This window comes from Lichenostomus cassidix, chromosome 2 (genome assembly GCF_008360975.1).
Source record: "Lichenostomus cassidix isolate B80296 chromosome 2, HeHo_3.0, whole genome shotgun sequence".
NCBI lineage: Eukaryota > Metazoa > Chordata > Aves > Passeriformes > Meliphagidae > Lichenostomus > Lichenostomus cassidix.
In genome coordinates this window covers 75,221,570-75,247,406 of record NC_139482.1, presented here as the reverse complement: position 1 = coordinate 75,247,406, position 25,837 = coordinate 75,221,570, and the positions used below count along the sequence as shown (strand labels likewise).

Sequence of the window (25,837 nt, the reverse complement as noted above, 5' to 3'; positions counted from 1 at the left end):
ATCTTCTGTTTAATTCAATGTTGGAATTTGCAGTGCTGATTTGGACTGAAGGTTGCCTACATGAGAAAGAGCACAGGGACGTGGATTATCTCCACCCTTCCTGTTTTAAGAACCATTGAGTATTTGGAGGTCATTTGACATTTTCTCAAGAATATTCATGGAATAAATACTTCAAGAGCTTTAGGATTGCTACTTTTCTGAAATGAAAATTGGCAAGTTTTAAAGAATGTTCAGAATCTGAAATGAACCTTAATAGACCTGTCAAAGTTTAGTTCTTGGAGTGCCTCACTCTCAGATGTTCCATATGAAAGGCCCTAAGACTTAGGCAGGAAAGTAACAGAAGAGGTTAATTGTTTGGAGGCTTAATTGTTCAGTGCCTGGCCCCTGTAGTCTCTTCATATGAGGACTGACAGAGGTGCTGAAGGGTTTGGTACTAACATTGTAAAAACATTTCTGCATGATGGCATCATCAGCCTTCTCTTGTTACTGTTTATTGAGCAATGGAAAATGAAAAGGTATCCCAAGAGATATTCTTTCTATCTCCTGTAGAAAACACAGAAATGTGTTATTTGATTAGCAATCACTTTTGCAGTTAATGGGCTGATCATGTTCTTAAGCTGAGGGCAAGTTTCAGTAAAATCAGCTTCTAAAAGAAAGAAAATATTAGTAAATAATGTGTTAATGAATGAAAGTAAGCACAACAGCTGAACCCATATCTATAACTTTTCAGTCAAAAATGTGACTCTGCAACGTGAAGGAAGCAGGCAGTGGCAATCAAACCGCCTGAAAATTCTGCCACAGACCGAGGTGCCTGATGATTCCTGCCCATACTGATTACTAGTGTGTGTATTCCTAGGTACATGCTCCAGGTACTCCAACCTTATTACACAAAAGGAGGAAGAAGTGTTGATTTACAAACTAAGTTTTATTAAGGAAGACATGCAAAGTCATATTTTAGACTGAAAAATAGCAGGCGCTGAATATGAAAAATAATCCATTTTACATTGACAGTATTTTCAGCTGTATTAACTCATCTATCAGATCTTATTCAGCTAAGATATAATATGTAGAGCTTACATTTTTGTGAGAGGTCTGGCATGTTGGGTTGTTTTGTTTTTTTTTTTTATATGCCTCCAGTCACTTACTTATTTAAATGCACACTTAATGTTCTAAATAGGTTTTTTGAAATTGGTTTCTCATCCTTTCAGTATTATCAATCATTGCTCTTTGTATCTAACAAGCTTTCTATTTTATTGCAAAGCAAGAAACCAATGTGTTTCTTCAAGTAGGCTCTAAAATGTAATTATTTTTTTCCAGGCAATAATGCAGGGCGCTACAGCTGTAAATCTTTAATGCACAAAGGTAGTGATGAGGGATCACATTAACTATAGTTCATGACATTTTAATTAAAATATATACTTACATTACTACATGGAGTAGTGAAATGGCCAAAAAAAAGATACAATATTATTTGGGTTTTGGAAATACCTTATATTATGGTCAACATTTAAATGTTTTTAATTTTGATATACAATAAACACATATTTGATGTAAGGCATTATAAAATGCAGAAAAATTGAATGGTGTGCTTTAGTTATTTGTGTTTTAAAAAGAGAAAAAAATAATGTTAAACAATTCACACAGCTCAAGAAATAGTATGGAATTTTAAAGACTGTGTTTTCTTTGAACCAATACAAGTGGTATTGAGGACTAACATACCCCAATAAAACATTGTTTTAATCGCAGCAAACATACTTATCTGAACTTTACTCTGGCTAAAACTAAAGGAGATTCATCAAAAAGTGAAAATAGATTGGAGCACAAGATTATAACTTGTTGGTGAAACTGACAGAAATAACATTAATAAAAGCCTTGTAGTTTATATCAAAATAACTGGAAGGAACTGTAGGACATCTAAGTTTATTCTGTAACAGAAATGTTTATGAAATATTGATTTGACTTCTAGAACAATTACTATTTTTCTTTTAACAGTCTCTCATTGGTAAAAATACTACTTTGCCAAAATAAAAAAAATTCTTTGAAAGAAGAACAATCTTGATGAAATCTCTTCCTATCCAAGGAGTACTAGAAAGAAATTTCAAAATATTCTAATACCCTGTTTGAGATTTTCAAATTGGTTATGAATGACTAGTCAAAGTTTGTTTGAAAAAATAAAGTTTAGACCCTCCCAAATTTTGAAACAGAATGTTTAATTAATTGATTTTATTTCCTGATTTTTTTCTCATAAATATTAAAATATTGACCCTTTGTACTACTTCAACCTGGAAACAAGTTTACCTTCACCAGAGTGTAGGTGGGGTATCTTGCTCTCTGTGGAGCTATTGTTGTCTTTCAAAGTAATCAAGCAAGAAATCTGAGTTTCTTATGTTTAGTTTGCTGACCTGAAGATCATGACAAAGAATACACAAAACTCAACTGGGACTAGATGAAATGTTTATTTCATTGTAAAGAAAAATGAGATGATTCAATGCTATGAGAATAATACAGCAGACTTATTCAGACACAACACCTGACAAAAATAATGCATAGTCATTAGAACTGCAAAGACAAACTACAAAGGAGATGCTGATATGTCATGTCTTTTCTCATTAAGAACAGCTTTCACTATGCCTGCAAATCCCATTAAGTTTGGTTACAAATGCCAAGATTCAGTTAAGTGGTAGCAGTGCATTGTTTTGCACAGAAAGCGAGGGTGGCCTGCTTTGAGGGTTTGAAGAAACAAGAGAAGGCTGGGTGGGAGCAGTAAGTTTTAAAAGTTAATTGAAAAAGGAAGGGATGCTGAAATCACCCCGTCAGCAGGACTTCAAGGGCTCCATGGGCTATAGCTGGAGCCTCTCTCCACTCTGCAGAGATCAGAGATTCAGTCGGAGAAGGTGACTCAGGCCCTCATGCCAAATTTTGAATTTCTCCAATAACAACGATACCCCTACTTTGAATGCTCCTATGGGATCCTGTCAAGCAGATTCCTTCCTCAACTCTTCCCTTTGGAAATTCAGGGCTCTGATTTTGCCATTTTTCTTGTTCACCTTTTTCCTGTCTTTTTTGAGTAGGAAATGAGTATTTAACTTTTGCACATGAATTTTCATGGAATTACTTTTTGTACTGGACTACCAAAGTAGTTTCATCTACTTTATGGTGAGTGAAGACATGGTTTTCTTGTAGATTCAGAAGAGCTGTCATCATCTTGCTGCACAGCCTCTCCCCTTCCACATGTATGATTTGGTACTTTTGAAAGAAATTAGATGATTATGAAAATTTATTTTTATGGGGAGGGAAGAGGAAGAGCACAGCTGCTGGCATAGAAATGAACTACTTTGTGCAATATTCTTTCTAACAATTCTAAAAATAGCTCCATGGCAACCCAAACAGCATCCATCTTCTTATCAGAATTCAAGTAAAAATCTAATCAACACATTTCATAGTTGTGGGTATGGGGTTTTTTTAAGTTGAAGAAAAAAAAGACAGTGAATTTATGGCTCACTGCAGCACTACATTGCAATTCAGATCAGGAGATTCTGTGTCTCAATAAATATTCCCCTGACCTGCCACTAGTAGTTTTAGCAAAGCTCCAGTACTGGGAAGACATGTGCATTTGTAAAGAGAGATGCTGACATTGCCCTTTTGGGGCTTATCTTTTATAGAAAAATTACCAATAATAAGTTTTGAATATATACTCTGGACGCTGACTCCCACAAAAGTAATGTGAGAAAGGCATATTTTACCTGGAAAAGTCAGTTTCCAGTTTATGTATTCATGGCTGTGCAGCCCTGATAATAACACAAGCTTGCTGGCTCCATCAATATCTCAAATACTAGACTAAATCAGGGGAGCATACTTTTCTCCTGTTTTGCATTCCAGACATCACCCTGAACATATATATTTTTCTCAGCTGTCAGAAACAGCCATGGCCACAAAAGCAATACTGCTATTCCTTTTGTAATTGATGAAGAATGGCAGGCTTTTGCTAATAGTTTTGCTGTGCTGGTAAGCTAAAAGCAGATGTTGCAAGTCTCAGCATTTAGTGTATAATCAAGCATATTTCTAGTAAGTCTAGAATAACATTTGATTTACATTGGCAACAATCCAGGGAGCATGGAAGCTGGCTTTTTTTTTCCGACTGATCATCCCTAGTTCCCTTATGGAGGATGAGGGTAAACAGGGGAAACCTACTAACATGGGGGTTTTAGCTAATTATTTAGTTTAGAAATCAACAAAGCAATTATTTTCTTTTCCCTTTCCTTTTTTTCTTTTTTTTTTTTTTTTTGGTACCATCATCTGTTGGGGTCAACCAGAGTTAAACCACTCCATCTGGCCAAGCTAATAATGCCTGTTATTCATTGCATATTTATTTAATTTATTTATTTTTATTAATTTAGGCTATTCATTTATTTATAAATACATTCAGCTGCTTACACAATCTCAAGGCTGTGATAATGTTTACAGAGGTTACACTTCTGAAGAAAATGAGGAGCTTGAAATAGCAGCTAATAGTCTATACCCAATATGCACATAAAGGAGTGGCCTGGTAAAGTAACTGCTGGAACTGCTGCATAAGGAGAATGGCAGAGGAGACAATTAGCAAATACTAAGCTTAATATCTATCTGCTTGAGAAATACACCTTCTGCGAGTGATTTTTCAGTTCTGTTTTCAAGATTGTTTTCGTCTTACCAATATGACAGAAGTTTCTCTCATATATATGAAATTTAGCAAATAAAAAAATTTAGCTTTGACTTCTGCTTTCATCGTCTTGACAACTTGATTAGTTTTCAGGCCATGGCTCAACAGGGACTTAACTCTGCCAGTATACCTTCATGACTAGGATAGGTGAGATAAAAATAACTAGTAAACTCTCTAATCGTGATAGCTGTGCTGGCAAATCTCCTACTATAGATATTTCTGTGCTGATAAAAACATGCTTTTGCTGCCTTAGTTTATGTTTTGCAGGGAGGTGGTTTAAGCTGTATTAGAGGAAAGGACCTTTATGATATCAAATGCTATATCTGAACCAGACAACTTTTCCAAAAACACTGTGGGAAACTGGATGTGTCCTGGGAAATATCTTCTTGAATGGAATTGAAAAATAATAAATTTTAGCCCTACTCAATGCACTGAAATCTTAAAAGCCTGAGGAAAAATGAGTCAGCCCTAGCATAACAGCACAAAGAGTTGTTAATAATTTATTGATTAACAACTGTAAACTTGTTTCAGTGTGATCAAAGTATTTTTCAGATGCAAATGTTCAAAGAAAAGACTAAGTATTAAGTTCAAGTTGAGCAAGGAAAGTGATACACTGGAACTGATTCCAACCTGATGCAACCTGATGGTTGTCATGATATTTACCTGTGCAGCACTTGTTGATATCATCTGCATGTACTTTCAACAACATAGATCCTTCTCATGCCAGATGAAAGAGTACTACCAAAAGAATTTGTAAGCAATCCAAGAAACAACATTCACTTTTCTCATGGAAGTGTTCCTAAGAACTTTTTTGGCAAAGACCTTGAAATTGTTACACTCCTCCTGACAGCCCCCAAAATAAAAGAAAGTATGCCAGAAAACGTGGCCATCACATAAAGAACTCAAGAGAAAGCAAGTCACAGTGTTACTTCCATTATTTCACTGTTTGAAGTTTTCATGAGCTGGAGTTTCACACATCAATTCTTCAAATGTCAAATGATTTATTCAGAATGTAGTCATAAGAAAACTCGAGCTTTACAGAGGATACAAGAAAAAATTAGTGTGAAATGAATGTCATTCATAGTTCATTTCTACTAAAGGGACCTGGTTTTGAATCTCAGTAGATGTTCTACTGCTATATGAAGGCTGGGTTATTTCACTATTTTTTACTAGGTATTAGATCTGTTTATAAATAATTTAAGTCTATGTTCACCCAGGTATCTTTAGCCAAGCAAAGTAATTCTCCACACCAGAATTTCATGAAAAAAATATTTTTAACTTTTGAATGAAAGAAAGAGGTTTATCAAAGCCTTTTTCCCAGTTATATTTAGAGTCATGCACTTAGGATCAAATATTGGTAACTGAATTACATACTTATGTGGTCATATTTCAAGAAAAAGACATTTGAAGATGTTGATGGCTGAGAACTTTTAAAGTTTGCATTGCCAGGACCACATGTCTTCATACTTACTTAAAATTTTGTGGTTAAATCTCTTAAGAAGGGGGCAGAGGAGTCTGCATGAACATTTTTTCCTTCGTATTTTTTTGCATTTACCTCTTTTTTCCTCCTCAAAATCTACAAATATCCTGAGGGCAAATTTGGATTAGGCAGAGTCATGATAATATGCAAGAAGAACTTCAGAATATATCAGTGATTTCTACACAATCTAGTATGCAATGAAATTCTCTGTAAAAGATGCTGACTTTAATTATTTAATCAGAATATTGCTTTGAAGACCTTCCTGCTACTTGAAGATCAAAGTACTGAAGAATCCACAGAATTTTACTCTATACATTTGCATTAAAATTTAAAATGTAATCTAATCCATTCATTGACTTAATACATAATGTCAATACTATTCTACACAGCTCTCTACATCAATATCCAATGACATTAACCTTCTGTGATGAGAGGAGACAGAAATCTCAGACACCCATGATAGGGGTATGACTGTAGGGGCTTCAGAACATGGAACAGCACTGATATCCTCAGGTTTGACAAGAGGTTCCCCTCATGCAAACTCATTCACAGTAATAAGAAAAATGGAAAAAGAGGGATTGTTACTCTAAGTGACATCAGGCACATCCTCCATCACAAATGGCATTTCAGAAAAAAAAGGGGAAGAATTCCAGTATCTGAAAAAACTCAGGATATCACGGTCCTGTGTAAGTTCTGATCTGATTCCTACCACTGACTGATTTACACCATTAAGCATAGCTTTTCTAAATACCCTTTACCTTTCACCACAATAACTAGGCAAATTATTCCTAAAACAAAGCTAATTAACTAATTTCCTTTTCTACAGGAACAGTGCAAGGAACCAAAAGGAGTCAGAGATTTGTGATAGATGAACAGGGACAGCTAGCACAGGGCTGACTGAGGTGACTTTTCTCCTCGTGTGGGCTTTATGCTCCCTCTCAGAAACCCTGTCCCTGTTGTAGGAATGACCCAGTGACTTATAAAGGTACAAACTGAGGTCAAATTCAGATTTCCTTAATAATTCACAGCAGTTGGTGGACTTTGAGCATGCAGCTGAATCATCCTTGCAGCAGAGACTCTTGAGAGAGAGTGGGAACAAACAACTGGCAGCAGAAAACCATGCAGACATTAAGATTATGAGTGGACAGACTTTAAACAGAGCCCTCATGTAAACAGTAAGCACATAATTAATTCTACTTTGTTCTTTTACCAGAGGGATTGTAATGTCACTATCTTTGGAAGTCCTCGAGAACAGATTAGGCATCCATTAGGAGTGACGTATATATGGTGATCCTCATGGAAATGCATGAAGTGAATCTGGGATCCCTTCTGACCCCAGCTCTGTGATGACATGTAGTGCATAAACAGACTTCCCTTCAGAGAGCTACTGTGTCCTTGCTCTTATGGCTATGATAGAAGTGCTTTAATTTGCTTCAGGAGTGCACTATTGAAGCAGATCTTTCACTTGCCCTCAGTTCACTCTTTCAGTGTGCAAACTGGATAACTTTGGGTTAAAACTAAGCTGGAAGGTAGGTGTGCACTTGATGAAATTCTGCTGTTAATAGGTAGTTTAAAGAGCTTATTTGAAACCATGAGGGTAGATATACTCAGTATACCAAGTTCTCATCATGCACTGTTTCATCACACAACTCTTTTTCTATTGCACCATGTTACTGCCTAGTATGACATCACATTATTTTCAGACCCTTTAGATACTATAGCAATAGATAAGTATCATTAGTATTTCACATCAGGAACAGTTGCAACTTAATTAGCAAAAATCTATAAAGTTTTAACTGCAGATGGGAAATGCTATGGTAGTACAACTAAACATATTTAACCAATTTCATAGCACTGAAAAGAGAATATTTTAGTGATTAGGAGAGAGAAGAAATTCAAACCACAAGGTCATGTTCCACATATGGAAGATTTAAATATATACACTTAAAACTAGCCTTAAGCATGACTCTCCTAAGATCTTATATTAGTGTGACAACTCCCTCCTTTTCATGTCCTCGCATTAATTTTTGATATTTTTTTCATAATATCATATTAAAACCTTCTGGTGTACCAGTCTGATTTTTTGTTGATCTGAACAGCAAATACAATTTTGTATTTACTTCATAGTTTGGATCAATATAATGCTTTGATAATACAGTTTTATTAAGCAAAACATCAAGCATCCTTCTCAGCAGGCAAATTTCTGGACTGTGTGCTGCCAGACTAGGGACTTACATTCAGTTTTGTTAGGAAAAGTCCAGCAAGCCAAAGAAAATGTCAGTGTTTCACCAGAGGAATGTACTACCCAGGCATAACTGGGAGGATGTTCTTTGTCAAAAGGTCACAGAAACATGCTTTTCAGTTTTTTCTGCTTTACTAAGCACAACTCAATTTCAAGATACTGCATGCAGAGATTTTCTCTGCATGGAGAAAGACTGAAGCAGAAGTTGGAAACAGAGAGATCTTGTCTGTTCTCAATTCAATACCAGACTGTTGCTCAACAAAGTGTTTTACAATTTCTTAGGTTCTCCATGAAAAAATGAAAACAGGAACCTTCACACTTACAGTGGTAGACAGTGTTCTAAGACAGTTTTATGTGGAGTGATTTTTGGCGCTCTGTAGTGTGATGGAAATAGAGATGTCTTCTGTTACATCATTGGTCATGACATTATAATATACATAAGCTGGAAATGTATCCTTGGGCAGAGCACCAGACCAACCCAAAATAAGACATAAAGGAGCATATCTTATTTTTCAAATTCCTGTAATTCATATCTTTGAAAGAATTATGGACTAAAGTCAAGAAGCAGTCAAATAATCTCAACAGCTGACAGATTTACAAAATGTTGCTTATTTCTAACAATATTTTATGATAGAGATATTTTATGATATAGGAAGGTATCTTGAAACCCGTGGCTGTGCACATACCCAATATTCTTTTTGTTTGGCTGGGTTGTTAAAAAAATGAACAATAGTGTGGCTTTTGGAATAAAAAAAACGTGAAGCAAAAATGTGATTTTAAGTTAGCATTAAGCATACAAATACATGAAAAGCATTTCAGTTTTGAGCATGGTAAACAGGCAAGAGTAAAAAAGCTTTTGTTTGCAGGGTTGCATTAGGAGAAAAAGACACTCAGCTATGCTGTGGGAGTTCTCAGTTCAGATGCTTTTTTTGCCTGAAGAAGTTCAAATTTGTACTGCCCATCTTTCTAGAAAATTTCATACATGTAACTGCTTATATACTTTTCTATTTAATTTAATCATTCACAAGGTTATATGCCTGTTTTCTAAGACAGCTTCCTGATTCTCATGCAATGTTACTCTTTCTTTCATTTTGTTCCCCTCAGTTCTTTCTTTGTGAACACTCCTGATCAATGACAATCAATGTTTCCAAAAACATGGAACAATATTATCAAGTGAGCCTGAAAGGCATAAATTTATATACGATAGGTGGAATAAGACCACTGTTGGTAGGAAAAAAAAAAAGTTTAGTCTTCTACATAAATTGGACTGTTGCATTAAAAAAATTCCCTAAAACATTTTTATGTATGCATAATTAGCTAACTGGAAAACAGAATCAAGACATCTCTAATAAAGCTTTTAAGTGAGTGAACCCTTCACTGACACCAAATTGACTTCAGTAGCATTCTTTCCCTTTGTGGCTCAGTTTTAATCTCTTAAAAGAGATACAAGGCAATGCTGTGGCAAATTAGAAATATGATGGAGATTATGGGGAGGAAGTTTGAAGTATGGGACAAAACACCCTTGTCCTCTCTTTAGAGAAGACTATAACTCAAAGATTGCTCTATTTCAAAATTAATATTTTTTTCGTCAGTGTGTCCTAATCGTGGGTACTGAAGTTTTACTGTCTAACTTCAGGCACTAAAGACTTCAATCTCAACACTCTAAAAGTTAATGTACCTGCCCATCCCAAAATACAGGCAGACTTCATTTATCAATTAAATTTTCATTCATCTGTTATCTAAAAAGAAGACAGAACCTTCAGGGGATAGACCATGTTATACTGACTGCATGGGTTTGGCTGCAAATCTTCTGACTGGAATGGTGCCAGATCAGATGAAGAGCCAGGCAGTGGTCCTTGGGTTATTTCAGGTGATATTAAAGGCTGTATTCAGATATGTACCTCTCTTCCCCATATGCCAGAGGTAAGCCCAGGCCTACACTCTCAACAGTTCTTCTTTTAGCCATAGCTGAAAAAAACCCTGTTCTTATAGCTGGTCAAAAAGTGTATCATCTGGCAAAGTGTAATTATAATCCTTATATTTTAAACAATTAAGAATATATCAGATCATTTTATGCTGCACTTCCCATTGTAAAGTCCTGTTTGGGAAGGGTGAGATCCTGCTTATCCTATAATTAACAACACAGCTGTTATTACCTTGGATAGCAAAGGACCATATGTTTACATACCCCTTTTGTTTTGAAATTTGAAATCTATCTAGCCCTATCACTCTAGGGAAAACCAGATGTTTCCCATCAGGTTGATAATTATTGAGAGAAAATGGACAAAAAATAAAAGTTTCAGACTTGACTTTGTGAGCCATCAATTGGTTTTGAGCAATCAATCTGGTGGAAATACTGGCTCAAAGCATTGTTTGAATGATTCTGTAAGTATTCCTTTCTTCTAATCATTAACTGACAATGCATTCTGTATCCCCAATACGTGACTGAACTCCGAAAACTCTTAAAATACAAAACTTTGTGTCACCTATCACAGATACATACAAGAAATCCAAAACATTTTGGTCCTTTTTTCAAAGAGACATTTAAAATCTTCAAAAAAGGTCTGTTTAGATTCCAAATAATTTAAGATCTTATGCGTGTTTTCTTACTACAGGAACAATTTCTGACTTACTAGATCACTTTGAAGATTTTAGCACTTATGAAAATATGGTAGTCAAGGTTCTTTTACCTAATTCACTTGAATCTGGCTCAGACAATTGTCAAAAGTTTATAGAAATTTACATCAATCTCTATGTCACAGATGCTAGAGAGACAAAAAACCCCAGCCTTTAATAAATTATCATTTATTTCCCAAATCTTAGCATTTTTGACATAATTATCTTCCCCAAGAGCCACAATCACATTTGTCAACTTAACTGATCCCTGAAATGGGATCCAAATTATTCAACAGGGATAAAATTAGTATCGAGCCTCAGGCATAAGACAGCAGTTGTTTTTAGCATTCATTTTTGGTTTATTAACTACTAGAGACCTATGGCAAATGAGATCATAAGATGATACTGAAGTCGAGTTGAACAGCCTGGTATTCCTGCAGCAGAACAACTTTTTGTTTGTTTGTGGTTTTTTGTTGAGTTTTTTTTGGTTTGGTTGGTTGGTTTACTTTGGTTTGTTGTATTTTTTGTTTTGTTTTGTTGTTTGGGTTTTTTGTTTGTTTGTTTGATTGTGCTCTTTAATTTTTCTGCAACTCTGGAATCCTTTAGATAAAGTGGAGCACATGTATCTGCAAAGCCACATTTAGGTGCTCAAACTTCCAGCATCTGAGAGCAGTAAGTACACAATTTTGCTCTCAAATTTATTAAGGCCTGTAGTCATAGGACAAGATGGCAATCTAGTGGCATAATCAATCCAAAACAATAAAAATGCCAAGTCATCCATTGAGCTGCTAGAAGTAATATCTCTTTAGAGAATGGTGATATTTTACCTCGACTGACTGCAGCTCTTCTTGTTGGCTGCTGACAAGACTCTTACCTTTTGTAAATTCCAGCCATATTCCTATTCTCATTCCCACAGCCTCCATCTAGTGAGCCACACAGAGGAAATTCATCCAGTCTAATCTGCAGTTTCCCATAGTTACTGACTACATTCGCTTTCCTCCCTGTTTCTCCTGACATGTACCTGTGCCTGTTATGCAACCATCTCCCTTGTGCCTGTTTCTTTCTCCTCTGGGTCTTCTACTCTCAAATCTTGCCAAGACCTAGCTTGATAAAATGTTCCTGAGGCAGGTCCTGTCTTCTCTAGATTTTTCTCTACAGAAAAAAAAAAAAAAGCCCTTTCATAGTGTGCCTCCTTCCCACAAAGCTTCTGGATGTAGCACGTTTCAGTCACTCAGTCATTTTTCATTCTTCAACACTAACCAGTCTACTTCTCTGGTTTTCATATTCTTTTTAATTCTATTTTATAAAATAAAATGACACTCAAAATAACTATTTTTGACACACTTCAATCTTTTTAATCAATTATGGGATAAATAAATGTGAAATTGTACTTTCTGGAAAAGTATTGCAAATGAAATTATTCGCACTGCATCACAAGATTATTCCTGGCCCCATTGCACCAAGTGCCAACAACAGACTTGTAAAGATACTGACAAAAATATGCTAACTAAACAATATGGACATTTTAATGAGAAATTTAATGAGAAATCTAAGCAGTGTCAGGACACTTATGATTTTCTGGTTTTTAATTTATTCATTTTCCTTACTCTGTAGGCCTCTATGTTTTTTTTTAATCACCAAAAATTAAAAGAAAAAGGAAATAATAGTATGTTAATGGGGAGCAGTTGAAGAGAAATGTATAGGAAGACAGTTGAGAAAACAGGCTCATTCATTTCTTTGTTATCACAGCTAAATATAATGCAGAATACAGTCTGATTTTCTTAAAATTCAGTAGGCATGTGAAGGCTGCACTGAATGAGGGAATGTGCTCTTTGACCATTTTATAAAAATGTCTAATTAATTTTCCTTTGTCACTTCCAATATGTTTCTATTACATGCTTGGGACTACTGGGGTTCCCAACGGTGACTGAGTTTTACAGCTGAAAATTACTGTCTTTAAGTAATTCTAATATTTTCTCACTGAAAACTCATAAGCCCACATCAGATGCTGGTTAAGGCCACACAAAGAAAGATCCTACTTGGTTATACTTATTAATTTAAATTGCCTTGAATACTACTTGTTTATTTAAGATAATTGCAGATTTTTGGAAAAGTCCTCTGCGGTATTTTCCTTGACTCTATAAATAAGGATTACATGGTTCCAAAATATTCTTCTCATGGACAACCATGCGGGAGCAAGGGATCCTATAAACTGCATGCTCTTTGGCAGAAATGAGCTCTGGGAGTGTACCCAGTTCATACAGTTACCAGACAAGTTACAGGTAGTGCCATGTAGAAGAGCAAATACGATGGGCAGAAGGTGCCAGAACATGTTGTCATCAAAGATTCTCATGGTTAATGTCACCTGTGTTACCTGCATGGGAACAATTGACTGGAAAATCGAGATTTCCAATGCCACTGGTGCATTGGAGTGCAGAATGCATTTACCAATGTCTGTTGTTGTATATGAAAAACAAAAATTACTACTACAGAAGTCCTCAAATCAACTGAGTTGCAATGTAACGAAAGAGTAAATGAGGGCATGTGTACCCCTCAAAAAAATCCCCAAATCTATATATTATCTGAATTTCCTGTATTCCATTACCATGTTCAGAAAATTTTATTTCATAGAATTATAGAATAGGTTCTTTAATAGATGCTCATAGCTATGAGCAGAGAGTTCAAGTAAACACTTAATAAACTGTTTCTGACAGAGTTTCTTTGTTCTCTTAATTATTGACATGGCATTTATTGTGAAAGAAATAATGGTTACTTTCCAAAATGAAAAATGGTGACAATTATGTTGTTAATAACTGTGACTTTTCTTCTCATTTTATTTAATTTTTAACTCTTCTTGCAAAATATTCAGTTTTATGGTAGGAACAACCTCTAAATTAGCACTTCACCTTCCAGGAAAAATTCTCCAAAGGATGGATCCACCAGATGGTGCCATTCACTTAGCCATATGAGGAATTTGGTCCATGAAAGCTTTCAATTTCTTATTTATAGATAATCTTTAATAATCAGTATATACTTTTTCTCCATTTTTCAGTGTCCTATGAATTTATGAATGTTATGCTGATTTTTATCTAAAGACCTAAACTTATCAGAGCATCTTTTTCCCAAGGAAGGGTAGGTGGGCAGAGATGACCCAACATGTTAATCAGGAACAGTTTTCAATTTTGGTTTTGTTTGTTGTTTTTTGTTTTACAGAGAAGAGCAAAACACAAAGCTGGGAGGAGTGGCCAATACCCCAGAGTGCTGTGGAGCCCTTCAGAAGGACCTTGACAGGTTGGAGAGATGGGCAGAGCAGAACCTTCTGAAGTTCAACAAAGACAATTGCAGGGTACTGCACCTGAGAAGGAATAACCCTAAGCACCAGGGCAGGCTGGGAGCTGATGTGCTGGAAAGCAGCTCTGTGGAGAAGGACCTGGGAGTCCTGGTGGACAACAAACTGTCCATCATCCAGCAGTGTGTCCTGGTGGCCAAGAAGGCCAAGGGTATCCTGGGGTGCATTAGGAAGAACATTGCCAGCAGGTCAGGGAGGTGATCCTGCCCCTCTGCTCAGCCCTGGTGAAGCCACATCTGGGGTGCTGTGTCCAGTTCTGGGCTCCTCAGTACAAGAGACACATGACCTCCTGGAGCAGGTCAAGCAGAAGGTGACAAAAATGACACAGAGAGTTGGGCATCTCTCTTAAGAGGAAAGGCTGGGAGCACTGGACCTGTTTAGTCTGGAGAAGGACAACTGATCAGGTACCTAACTTATAAGCGTCTGGAGGAAGGGTGTCTACAGGATGGAGCTAGGCTCCATAGGACAAGAGGAAACAGGCAGAAACAGATGGGCGGGAAATTCCACCAGAACATGAGGTGACCAAGCACTGGAGCAGATTGCCCAGAGAGGTTGTGGAGTTTCCCTCACTGGAGATATTCCAGAATCATCTGGACACAATACTGTGCTATGGGCTGTAGGATGGCCCTGCTTGAGCAGGGAGGTTGGACCAGGTGACCCACTGTGGTCCCTTCCAACCTTACCCACTCTTGTGATTCTGTGACTAATGTAAAACTTGCATTTAATCACAGAAAATAAAAAAAGGTTAAAAGAAAAGCAAAACCTTCTACTTCAGCCCCCTACTTTTTTTCCCTCAGTAAGAAGCAACTAATTTTTGTCTTCCATAACTGGTCAGAATGTTTTACCATTGGCTAATATATTTGTCTTTTTAAAAATTTTGATCTCTAGATTTGACACAAGCTGGAGCTAAGTCCATCTATTAAATAAATACACAGGCTTTTCTGATTTACTTTAAAATGTCATGTCAAATAATTAATACTTCTTAAAGAAATGTTTTTATACCTATTGTTCTATTATCAATCCTAGGCTTTAAACAACAAATACAAGTCCAAATTCTCATTTTAGCAAGAACCTTACCCTCTTTTTATCTTCATACCATATCTTAAGTAGTGTTCAGTTTTGCCCAATCCTTCTTTTGAATACAACAGAAGTCCATTGCACAGGGTCCTACATCCTTACCTGGCCTTGAATTAATGAAAACACATGATTTCTTTCATCAGGCTTAATGTCAGCACTCGTCAAAGAGGGAGTCTTTGTCTGCCTCCATTCACCAGAAGTGACTCCCACAACCCACTCCACAGGCTGCCTGTGCTTACTGCTCCCAGAACAGAAATGACAGCAGACCAAACATATCTGGAACTGTAAGCAAGAAAATTTGAGGTGCCAGAGAAACAGGGCACATATTTAGAAGCAAACACTGTACTCACTGAAAAAACACAGGCTAAAAGCAGATTAAACACAGACTAAATGGTTTGGTGTTAAATCTGGACACTTTCCTGTATGGCTGTGTGCCAACACAGGGCAAAAAGCCTCACAGGCATAGCAAAGCTCATCCATCCACCTGAGATACAGGGCATGTCAGTCTCTGCTGAGACATGTGCTAACGAGCACAGGCAGCCCTGGGAGCAAAGCTGCTTCTCACAGTGCGTTCCCAGGGACTTTGCACCAGTGCATAAAAACTCTGAGTGAATCCAAACCAAACATTTCTCTATTTAATGCAATAAATTTATACATTGAGGCAAAAAAAAAAAAAAAACATCTTCATGTAATGTCCAGTTTCAGTTCTATCACAACTCTGGAAAGCCCTGAAAGTAGATTCCTCTGAGGAATCAAAGTGCCTCCTTGCTCAAAATGACTTTCCTATTTAAACCTGGAGTCTCTCACACTTTACTCAGGACAACGGTAATGGATTTTGGCAGAAATCTTATCTTTATAAGCATGTTCCCTGCCTAATGCATTCACAGAACACCTAAGCTTTTACTTTCTTTTGACTGGCTCTCAGTTTATTTATTTTCTCTATGTATTTTTCCTTAAACCAAATGTAGTTAAGATTGTCTCCAGACTTGAACATCCTAATTTTGCATATGTAAGTGCTTACAAATTGGGTTTGTGGCCTGAATATAGCATACATAGCTGCTTCTCTGTGTGTGTGTATATATGTATTTGTTACTGGCCTGAGAAAGTTAAACCTTGTAACATTTATTATTAGCAGGATTTCATACCCTATCAAATTTCCTGGGGCTTGTGTTTGCTTGTTTTTTTTAAACTGATGGTGTAATAACAGGCTTTCATATAAAAACTACACAGTGTCAAGATTGTAAATAGTGAATCATACCATTGCTAAAGAAGCATTCTGTAACAGTTTCTTAGCTTTTTTAGGGTAATAATTCCCTAGTCAGAAGAGTGAAGATTGATAATCACTTCAAATTTCATTTAAAAAAAAAACTATTTAATAAGAAAGGTTAGTCATGCTAGTTCCTAGGTAGCTGGGGATCCAGCCAAATCTGCTGAACCTGACCAATTTTTTTAAGGTCAGTGCCGGTTCTATAAAGGATTGTATTAGCACACTTATAGAACAGCTCATCTTCTGAAATTGAACTAATATGACTGGAGTCACAATGGTGTTAAAAAATTGATACTGGTGTCATGGCACTAATCCAAAATTTGACAGAATCTGACTTCTACCTCCAACATACTTGTTCTTATTGACTGTGGTTCTTTTCTGTATTGCAGAGTGTGGGAATGCATTCAAAGAATTTTTATTTTTAAATTTGCCTTCACTGAAATTAGTTGAGGCTCCTAGACTGTGTTGCAAAGGCTGACTTATTCACTCATTATTCCTCTTTTTCACTGGGGGAATGCATCTAAGTAAAGTACAGTGGCAGTGCAAGTAAGGTTAAGCAGAAGCACCCTTGCAGTAAGTCCTTTGTCAACACAGAAGGAATGAAAGATGTCAAATAGCTTGACTTAAGGAATTAACTTCAGTGTGATATTCTGAGCCAGACTCTGTAACTTTGGGACATACTTTTTTCATGTACACCAGTGCCCTTGTGTCAAGATAAGCGGATCTTCATCTGGAGTTCCTTAAATACACAAAAATTCAGTGGTTTAGACCAAAATAAAGCTATTAAAGTTAACTATTTCTGCACTTTTTGGACTACATGACTTTTTTTGGTTATAACTAATGAATGATGTTTATGGCGACTGTTGCACAAATCACCAAGGAATTTTTCTGGCAGCAAACCACAGACTAAGGACTCCATACACCCTTTACTGATGATGTGGGGCAGGATTCACTTAAACAGATAAATCTTTCAATGTCATTGTAAGTAAATATCGGAAATTGTATGTTTATTTAAACTCTTTTCTTTTCAGTATTTGTACACTTTTTATTCTTACTTGGATTTAACAATATGTGACCATTAGAAAGACATCATACTAATAGTATCTCATTTTTCATCCCTTGCACTTCCTGATTATAATGCACTGAAAGATTCATTTGTATTCCTATCATTACAAGGAAATACTGAAACATGTATAATTATTTATCCTTTGTCTTCCCTCATCCCCTGGCAACAAGAAATTTGTGCCCTTCTGTATAAGAAACTATGTAATACATCATATTATCCTTTTTCTTTAAGCTATGTCACAGCAGGACAGAGTTCTGTGTAGAATGATAGAATGCTTTGAGTTGGAAGGGACCTTAAAGATCATTTATTTCCAACACCCCTGTTGTAGGTAGGGTCAACTTTCACTAAGCCAAATTGCTCAAAGTCCTATCCAGCCTTGAACTCTCCCAGGTTCAAATCCACAGTTTGTCTGGGCAACCTGTTCCAGTGTCTCACCAGCCTCACAGTAAAGAATTTCTTCCAAATTTCTTCCTATTGCCCAGTCTAGATCTACCTTCCTTCCATTTGAAGCCTTCACCCCTTGTCCTATCACTTCATGCCCTTGTGAAAAGTCCCTCTCCAGCTTTCTCGCAGACTCCCTTTAGGTACTGGAAGGTGGTCTAAGGTCTTCCCAGAGCCTTCTCCTCTCCATGCTGAACAACCCTAACTCCCTCAGCCTGTTTTGATATGAGAGGTGCTCCAGCTCTCTGATCATCTTCAGGGCCCTCCTCTGGACTTGTTCACCCAGGTCCATGTCCATCCTGTGCTGGGACCCCAGAGCTGGTTGCAGCAGTCCAGATGGGTCTCACAAGGACAGAGTAGAGGGGCACAATTCCCTCCCTTGCCCTGCTGGCCACACTGCTTTGGCTGCAGCCCAGGACATGGTTGTCTTTCTGGGCTGGAAATGCACCTTGCCATGCCAGGTGCAAGCTCCTAAAAGGAAAGAGCTGAAAATGACAGGTGTTTTCTCATAAGTAGCATGTAAGTCATACAGTATATGGAAAAACACTTCTAATCAGAACTGAGGCTTAGCTAGAAAACAGAAGTATGAAAATGATGAGCTTTCAAATCCTTGTCCCCTTATATATGAAACACAGGAATTGAATTTACTTCCTTATACAACATAGGGCCTTTAACTACGAAGTTTTTGCAAGATAAAAAATGTGAATACCACTGCTCAGGGGCAACAGCACTAAATAGACCAGTTCTTGCTCCAAAGATTTTGTGTAGTTCACTCCTACCTTTGTGAATGCATTACAGTTCATCCATATTTTCATAAAACTAATTTAATTGAATGGTAACAAGCAACCTAAAGATTTCTTCCTTTTGATAAACTTCTGGATTTTTCTACAGAAGCAATACCTCTTCACTAAACATGAAGTCAGAAGTTCTGCTCTACATAATTTATTGTAGTTTCTGTGGACCCAGGGTTTGGTAAAGCCAAAACTCATGCAGTTATCTCTATGACTGATTGCTGGCACGTTTGCTGTATTTTGTTTGGTATAAAGCAGAGAAAGCTAGTGATTTATCCTTGGCAGGCTAATGGTATATGGTCACCATATGGCATTTGAGAAAGACTTACCAAATCACACCTCCATGTAAGTATATTTAAAGACAAACTTCCATCCTTTTTTACCATAGGAAAAAGAAAAGCCTCTATAATAGATATCAAGGCTGAGGAAAGGCTGGGAAGCCTTTTATCCCTCCTTTTTAGTATGTACCTACATAGATGCAATTCCCCATTACTTCCATTCACTTCCCAGGGATAAAGCTCTGGAACTGATGAGAGGTAGTTATCAGCACCTTATCAGAGACCCTCTGGGACAGAAAAACAGGCAGTTGGTCAGGGCCCCAGAGCATGAGGAGTGATACAGCCATGGCTGTAACCTGGTGCATTTGCTGCCCAATCCAAGTTCTGTCCTCTGCTCTTCCTCTGTGGGCTTTATTGGGTGGCACCTGCACCGGCCTCCCAAGCAACACAGGAATTCAACTTGCAGGCATCTGGCTGTAGCAACGTGGGTTTTAGGATTCCATGTGCTCCTTTGTCCCTCTGCTTTGTATACCATTGGTTCATTTTGAAATATGCTCTGCTGTACCCCAAAATCTATTGGTGGGTTCCCTATGCCTGTCTTCCCTTCAGACTCCCCGGGACTGGCTCAAGGGGAGACAGTCCCTCCCCTTCCTTTCCCTTTATAAGGCGATGTCCAGATGACGTCGTGGTCTTTTCCATCTCTGGGCTGCTAGCATCCCCTCCCTGCCTTGTGTCCCTTTCCCCTTCTCCTTCCCTGCACCCCTTTTCCCGTTACCCCAAATAAACATCCCTAGTAGAACACAGATGGAGTCCAGTTCTTCCTTCGTATCACTATTTTCCTGCTTGAATTGACGCGGTTAGAAGACTGCCGCCATGCCACAGAACCTCGGGGGCCGCCCGCCCCGGATCCGGTGGGATTTACAAGAACCAGAGACCCGGTCCGGGGGGGAGCCAGCCTGTGCCACCCTCCCGGACCGCGATACAACATCTGGCTACCTGGCTGACTAAATAAAGATGTCTTTTCAGATGTCTTTTCAGAACCCAGGCAGGTCTGGTGTCTTTTCCCAGCCCTCTAAAGTCACTTAAAATAATAAGAATCATGCTACCTAAATATTGCACTAAAAATAATTATATTATGAATATGCTGTAAGGTTTAATTGAAAAAGAGCAAAGAAATTATAAGAGTATGAATTTAATTTTATATTAAAGATGTACTTCTGCACATGACTGTATTTTTAATTTCTCTTTAATCTGCGCACATCTGATTTTTATAAAATTAAAAGTAAATATGAAAGGACAGCCTACCAAACATGATACGTACTGTGCCCTTTCCTGCCCTTACTTCACATGCTTTGAAAATACTTTTTTTTTTTTTTTTTTTTCCCAGAAAGCTTGCTTTCAATTACTTGGATATTTAGGTCATCATATTAAAAACCATACACCACTTCAGTTCCCTTTAATTATTACACATTTGATTTTAAAAATTCTTTAGGCAAAATTCCGTTCTCAGTTGCACACATGCAGCCCCACTGAAGTCACTAATTAGCATTTAATCAGATATATAACTTATTCTCAGGGAAAGCAGATAAGAATGAGAGGAAGGGCAGGAAGAGAAAGGACTCAGAGCACAAAATAATAGGCTGACTAGCAAAGATAATTTAATAACATAGACATAACTAAGGCTTATTATGAACATTCTCTTCTTCCTCTGATTTTGTGAGTTAACATTAATTTAAGATCAATGACTATGTACTTGTTTCATCAGTTTCATTTAAAAGACAAAGGGAAAATTATGTTTAGTTATAATTACATTTATAAAGACCATGCTGGCTTTCAAGTTTTCACTTTTTCTATTTTTGGAAGGTACTAAATACTCACAGAACAGAGAGACAGAAGGTCCGCTAAAACACAAAAAAGAGTATAATCCCACCAACAGTAGAAATAACAGTAGAAGCAGTGATGCAGAGAGATTACATTCATTGCACCACAATCTCCTCTACCCCTGAACTAAGCTATCTAAAATTACCTAGTTAGGTCTGTATATTTAATGTCTTGCTGCATTGAGATGGACAAGAGCTTGGTTAGGTTGACAGAGCAAAAAGGTCCCAATGCCAACATAAGCCATCCCAGCAAGGGAGCACACTGTTTCGGTTAAATTACTTTTAATGTCCATACTAGTTTCTTAAGATTGTTTTATATCACAGCCAAGCAACCACTGCACCACACTGCCACCACTTTCTGCTACAGAGTGAATGGTACAGGCTGCAGAGCTGTGTGTCTGCTCTTGTACCCTGTAAACAGGAGGTGTAGCATCCTTGGCTGCTTACTGCTGTGCTCTGCTATACCTGCATTTATCATCTTCTCTAGGTCAGATTTTGTGCAGCCAAGAGGCCAGAACATTGGCTGTGAGCTCTCTGCACCTGAACCCAGTGCAATATTCTCCAGCCTGGCTTGAGCAGCCTTCAGTAAATGTTCAAACTAAGACAGATGTTTTGCCCCTAAAACAGATAAGGACTTAATATGCCATTATTTCTGCTTGCTCAAATGTAAGGATGGTACTATTGAGACACAGCAACATTTTCAATTAACATAATTATTTTTGCAGCAATTGCCTGATTATGGCCTTTCACACACATTTCAAAAAATGCTATCAGAAGCACAATTGCTTTGGCTGTCCAGAATATATCAAACCATTGTGTTTTATCTCTGTTTATTAATTTCACTAAACTCTATTTTCAGTGGTTAGCATCACTGACCTGGATGTCAGCATTAAAAATATTAAAAGCTTTTTGCTGTATATATTGTAGCTGTGTATAATAATACATTTTCACTAGTCATGAGTACATTTCAAGGATTTCAGTGTTCTGATTACAGTTGGGTAAAAGCTTGGGAGTCTGAAAGTTATTCCTTTTTTCTAGCTCTGTTGAGTCTGTAAAATTGAATTTGAAAGACTGCGGAGGAAGACACCTTTCAAGTAGTCTTCTAAGAGTCTGCAATTGGCCAGGAAAAACTGCAAAACACTCCTCCTTATGACTTCTCAGAAATTTTGACAAGCCCTCTCAATTAGAAAATGAGTTGAAGATACATTAAAAAAATATTAAATAGTGGAAAACAAAGATTTATTGCAGAACTTCTTTGAAATGTCAAAATTGGATTGATTCTTGAGATGTTTTAGAAGAATGTGTATTTTTCACTGAATTGATTTTCTTTACCTAAATTTAAAGTACAACTAAAAACAACACAGTTAGTGAAAATATTGCTATAAAAATGCCTGCATTTATATTTTCAGATGGTCTCAACAACTCCACAATGGTCAGAAGAAAAAATGGAGACACTTCTCCTTGTTTAGCTTGAAAAATTTAGTACTTGCAGATTATGTTATTGGTTAGGGGTTTCCTTCCTTCCTTCCTTCCTTCCTTCCTTCCTTCCTTCCTTCCTTCCTTCCTTCCTTCCTTCCTTCCTTCCTTCCTTCCTTCCTTCCTTCCTTCCTTCCTTCCTCCCCACCCCCTCCCCCCAACTTTTCTTTAAAGGATGAGCTCTAAAAAACATTTCTCTGCCACAGACCTCGGTTGTTTTCCTGCTTTTCAGCTCTCTGTAGCATGATTAAGAAGTTATTAGTGGAAAACCTATGTATTCATCAACTAAAAACCAGTGTAATTCTTTCAAAGACATTTAAAGATAACAAGATATTTAAAGGTAACAGAGCCTGAAAAAATTGCTTCCAAGAAATGCCGAAACAGAAAGTAGTGTGCAAGAAAATGGATTGTGAAAATCTAATATCACACAAATATCCCAAAATAATGACTTAAACATGTTTTAGTTGTGTTTCTTGGCAGGGACATTTGTAAAGCTGTGTTCAAAACCTCCTCAAGAAAAGCATTCTGATTCACAAAGACAGCCTTCCAAGTTTCAAATTTATCTTCAGTTCTGTGCTGGTTTTGGCTGAGGTTGATTTAGTTTTCTTCACAGTTGCTTGTACGAGGCTATGTTCTGGATTTGTGCTGAACACAGGGCTGATATTATAAAGAAAGTTTTGGGTTTTGTTTTAAAAAGACTCTTGTTGTTTAATCCCAGCCAGCCACCAAGCCCTACACAGCTTCTCCCTCACTCCCCCATGAGTACAACTTGGGAAAGAATCAGAAGGACAAAAGGTAGAAAACTTGAGGGTTGAGATAAAGACAGTTTAATAGGAAAAGCAAAAGCTACAAACACAAGCAAAGCAAAACAAGGAATGAATTCACTGCTCCCCGTGTTCGGGCAGGTGTTCATCCATACCCAGGAGTGCAGGGCCACATGATGCAGAACCATGACTTGGGAAGACAAACACCATCACTCCCAAGGTCACCCCCTTCCCGCCTTCTTCCCTGCAATTTATATATTGAGCAGCATGTGACATGGTCTGGAATATGCCTTTGGTCAGTTTGGGTCACCTGTCCTGGCTGTGCCTCCTCTGAACATCCCAAGCACCCCCAGCTTCTTCACCAGCTTGGCAGTCTGTAAAGCAGAAAAGGCCTTGGCTCTGTGTAAGCCCCGCTCAGCAATTAAAAATACCCAAACAAACAAACAAAAAAAAAACCTCTTTATTTTCAACCCTGCTTTCAGCACAAATCTAAAACACAGCCCCACAGCAGCCATTGAGAAAAAAATTAACTCTACCTCAGCCAAAACCAGCACAAGTTCCCAAGTTATGTATTTTACAAATCTTTACATCATAAACTATTGTCTGGTGCACAGCCATTTTGTGATCACTGATTTTAAATAAATTAAATCATTGTATTTAAAAAAAAAAGACAATACAATAGAAAGATATCTGAGGACTGACTTTGTTAAATCTCAAAGTTATTACAGGACACTTTACTGCAAATCCATTTGAGCTTTTGTTTTGGTGGTTTTTTTTTGGTTTTTTTTTGTTGTTGTTGTTGTTATTCTGCATATGATCACATTTAGAAAGGTGGAGGAAAAATATGGGAACTTTTTAATTAAAATTGCCATTGCTTCAAATGCTGTGAAAAACACGTCAACATTTATGGCAAATGGAGCATGAAACACAGCACTGTGAACACGATGGTGAAATTGCTGGGTAAGTAAATATTCTGCCTCAAAACACCTTCAATGTCAGATGTGCCGAAACATTTAAAGTATAGTTCTACTGTGAAAAGAAGCTGTCAGAAAATAAGTGTTTTGTACTTTGGAGATCTGCTTCTTATGTTTACACGTGTGACTAAAAACATCAGACTCTGTTCCAACTAGCTGCATTCATTTAATTTGCAAGGCTGGCTACACAGACATGATTGAGTGTGCTTACTAATGTCTCTGGCAGTATGAACATAATTGTTAATTAGTTTCCAAGAATAAAATCTTAATTGCTGATAAAGATTGTGTATCAAAGCGCAAGTGAGCAGTTTTGTTCTTGACAGCATTTGGGTAACGTGAGTTCAATATGTCTAGGCTTCAGATTACACCAAACACTGTGAATGTTTAGTACCTTAGATTACAGTGCTCGAGTTTGCTTCATATGTTAGAAACGGTGAGCAAACACTTCAAATGCTCACTGTGAAGAAAAATGGAGGGAAAAAAAACATTAGAAAGACAAACTACGGGGAGACAAGAGAAAACTTTCTTCCATATCTACCCCAAGCTGGCAGGACATCTGCTCGGTGCCCACCATCTGGGTGTGTCTAATTAGAGACTACCTGGAATAGGCTCTCAGAGAGCTATTACAGAAACAGCTCCACAGCAGATGCAGATTCACTCCCTAAGGGCTGAAAGATAAGGCTGCATGAGAAAAGGGACCACTGAGCAATGGGAATATTGTATCACCTTGTGCAGTAGTTTTGTAGAGCGAAATGCTTCCAGAAGAAATAAGTATTGCTTGCACTTGGAATTTACATGGAATCCAACAGGGAGCGATGATCACACAGAGCATCAAATACAAAGACATTGGAACAGCACACTGAGATGTAGTAAATACATGCAGTCCCATACTGATACTTCTGATGCACCTCAGTTTAGACTGATGTGATATGGATTTTTTCCTTCTCTTTTTTTTCCCCTTTTCCTTGAGGCAGCTTCTTTTTTTTTCTAATTTTGAAACCATTCAGGTTTTAATATCACCTCAATTTCAAATCATATTCAGCTGAAATTTAACACTGATCTCTTTTTAGTTTCCCACACTCTAGCCAAAAATCTCCTTAAAGATAAATTTCAGAGATTAAACAAATTGCAGTATAGCATCAAGAAAAAAAAAAATTCCATTTTTCTGGCTTTTTTCTGCAAAGGTATCACTCTTGCCTAGCCTAGCACTTAGTGCTTTCTGCTGACTGAAACACAAGCCCTGAATCTTTAGATAACTCATGATAACTCTAAAAAGCTGAAGAAACGTCACTTGTACTGGAGATGCATTTATGCAAAACTGCTCTTTGTAAGTGAACTTGATTCTTTTTTAACCTTTTAATAGTGATATTGATCCCAAAGCTTCACTTCATAGAGCTTGCAATAAGGAGGAAAGATCTGTGCTCTGGTGGAGTCTCA

General features: G+C 37.3%; 1 protein-coding gene across 1 annotated transcript in view; it reads right to left on the bottom strand.

Moving 5' to 3' along the window:
* Window positions 1–25,837, bottom strand: part of CDH12 (cadherin 12) — a 335,414-nt gene that overhangs the window by 77,266 nt on the left and 232,311 nt on the right. The gene's annotated exons all lie outside the window — the stretch shown is intronic.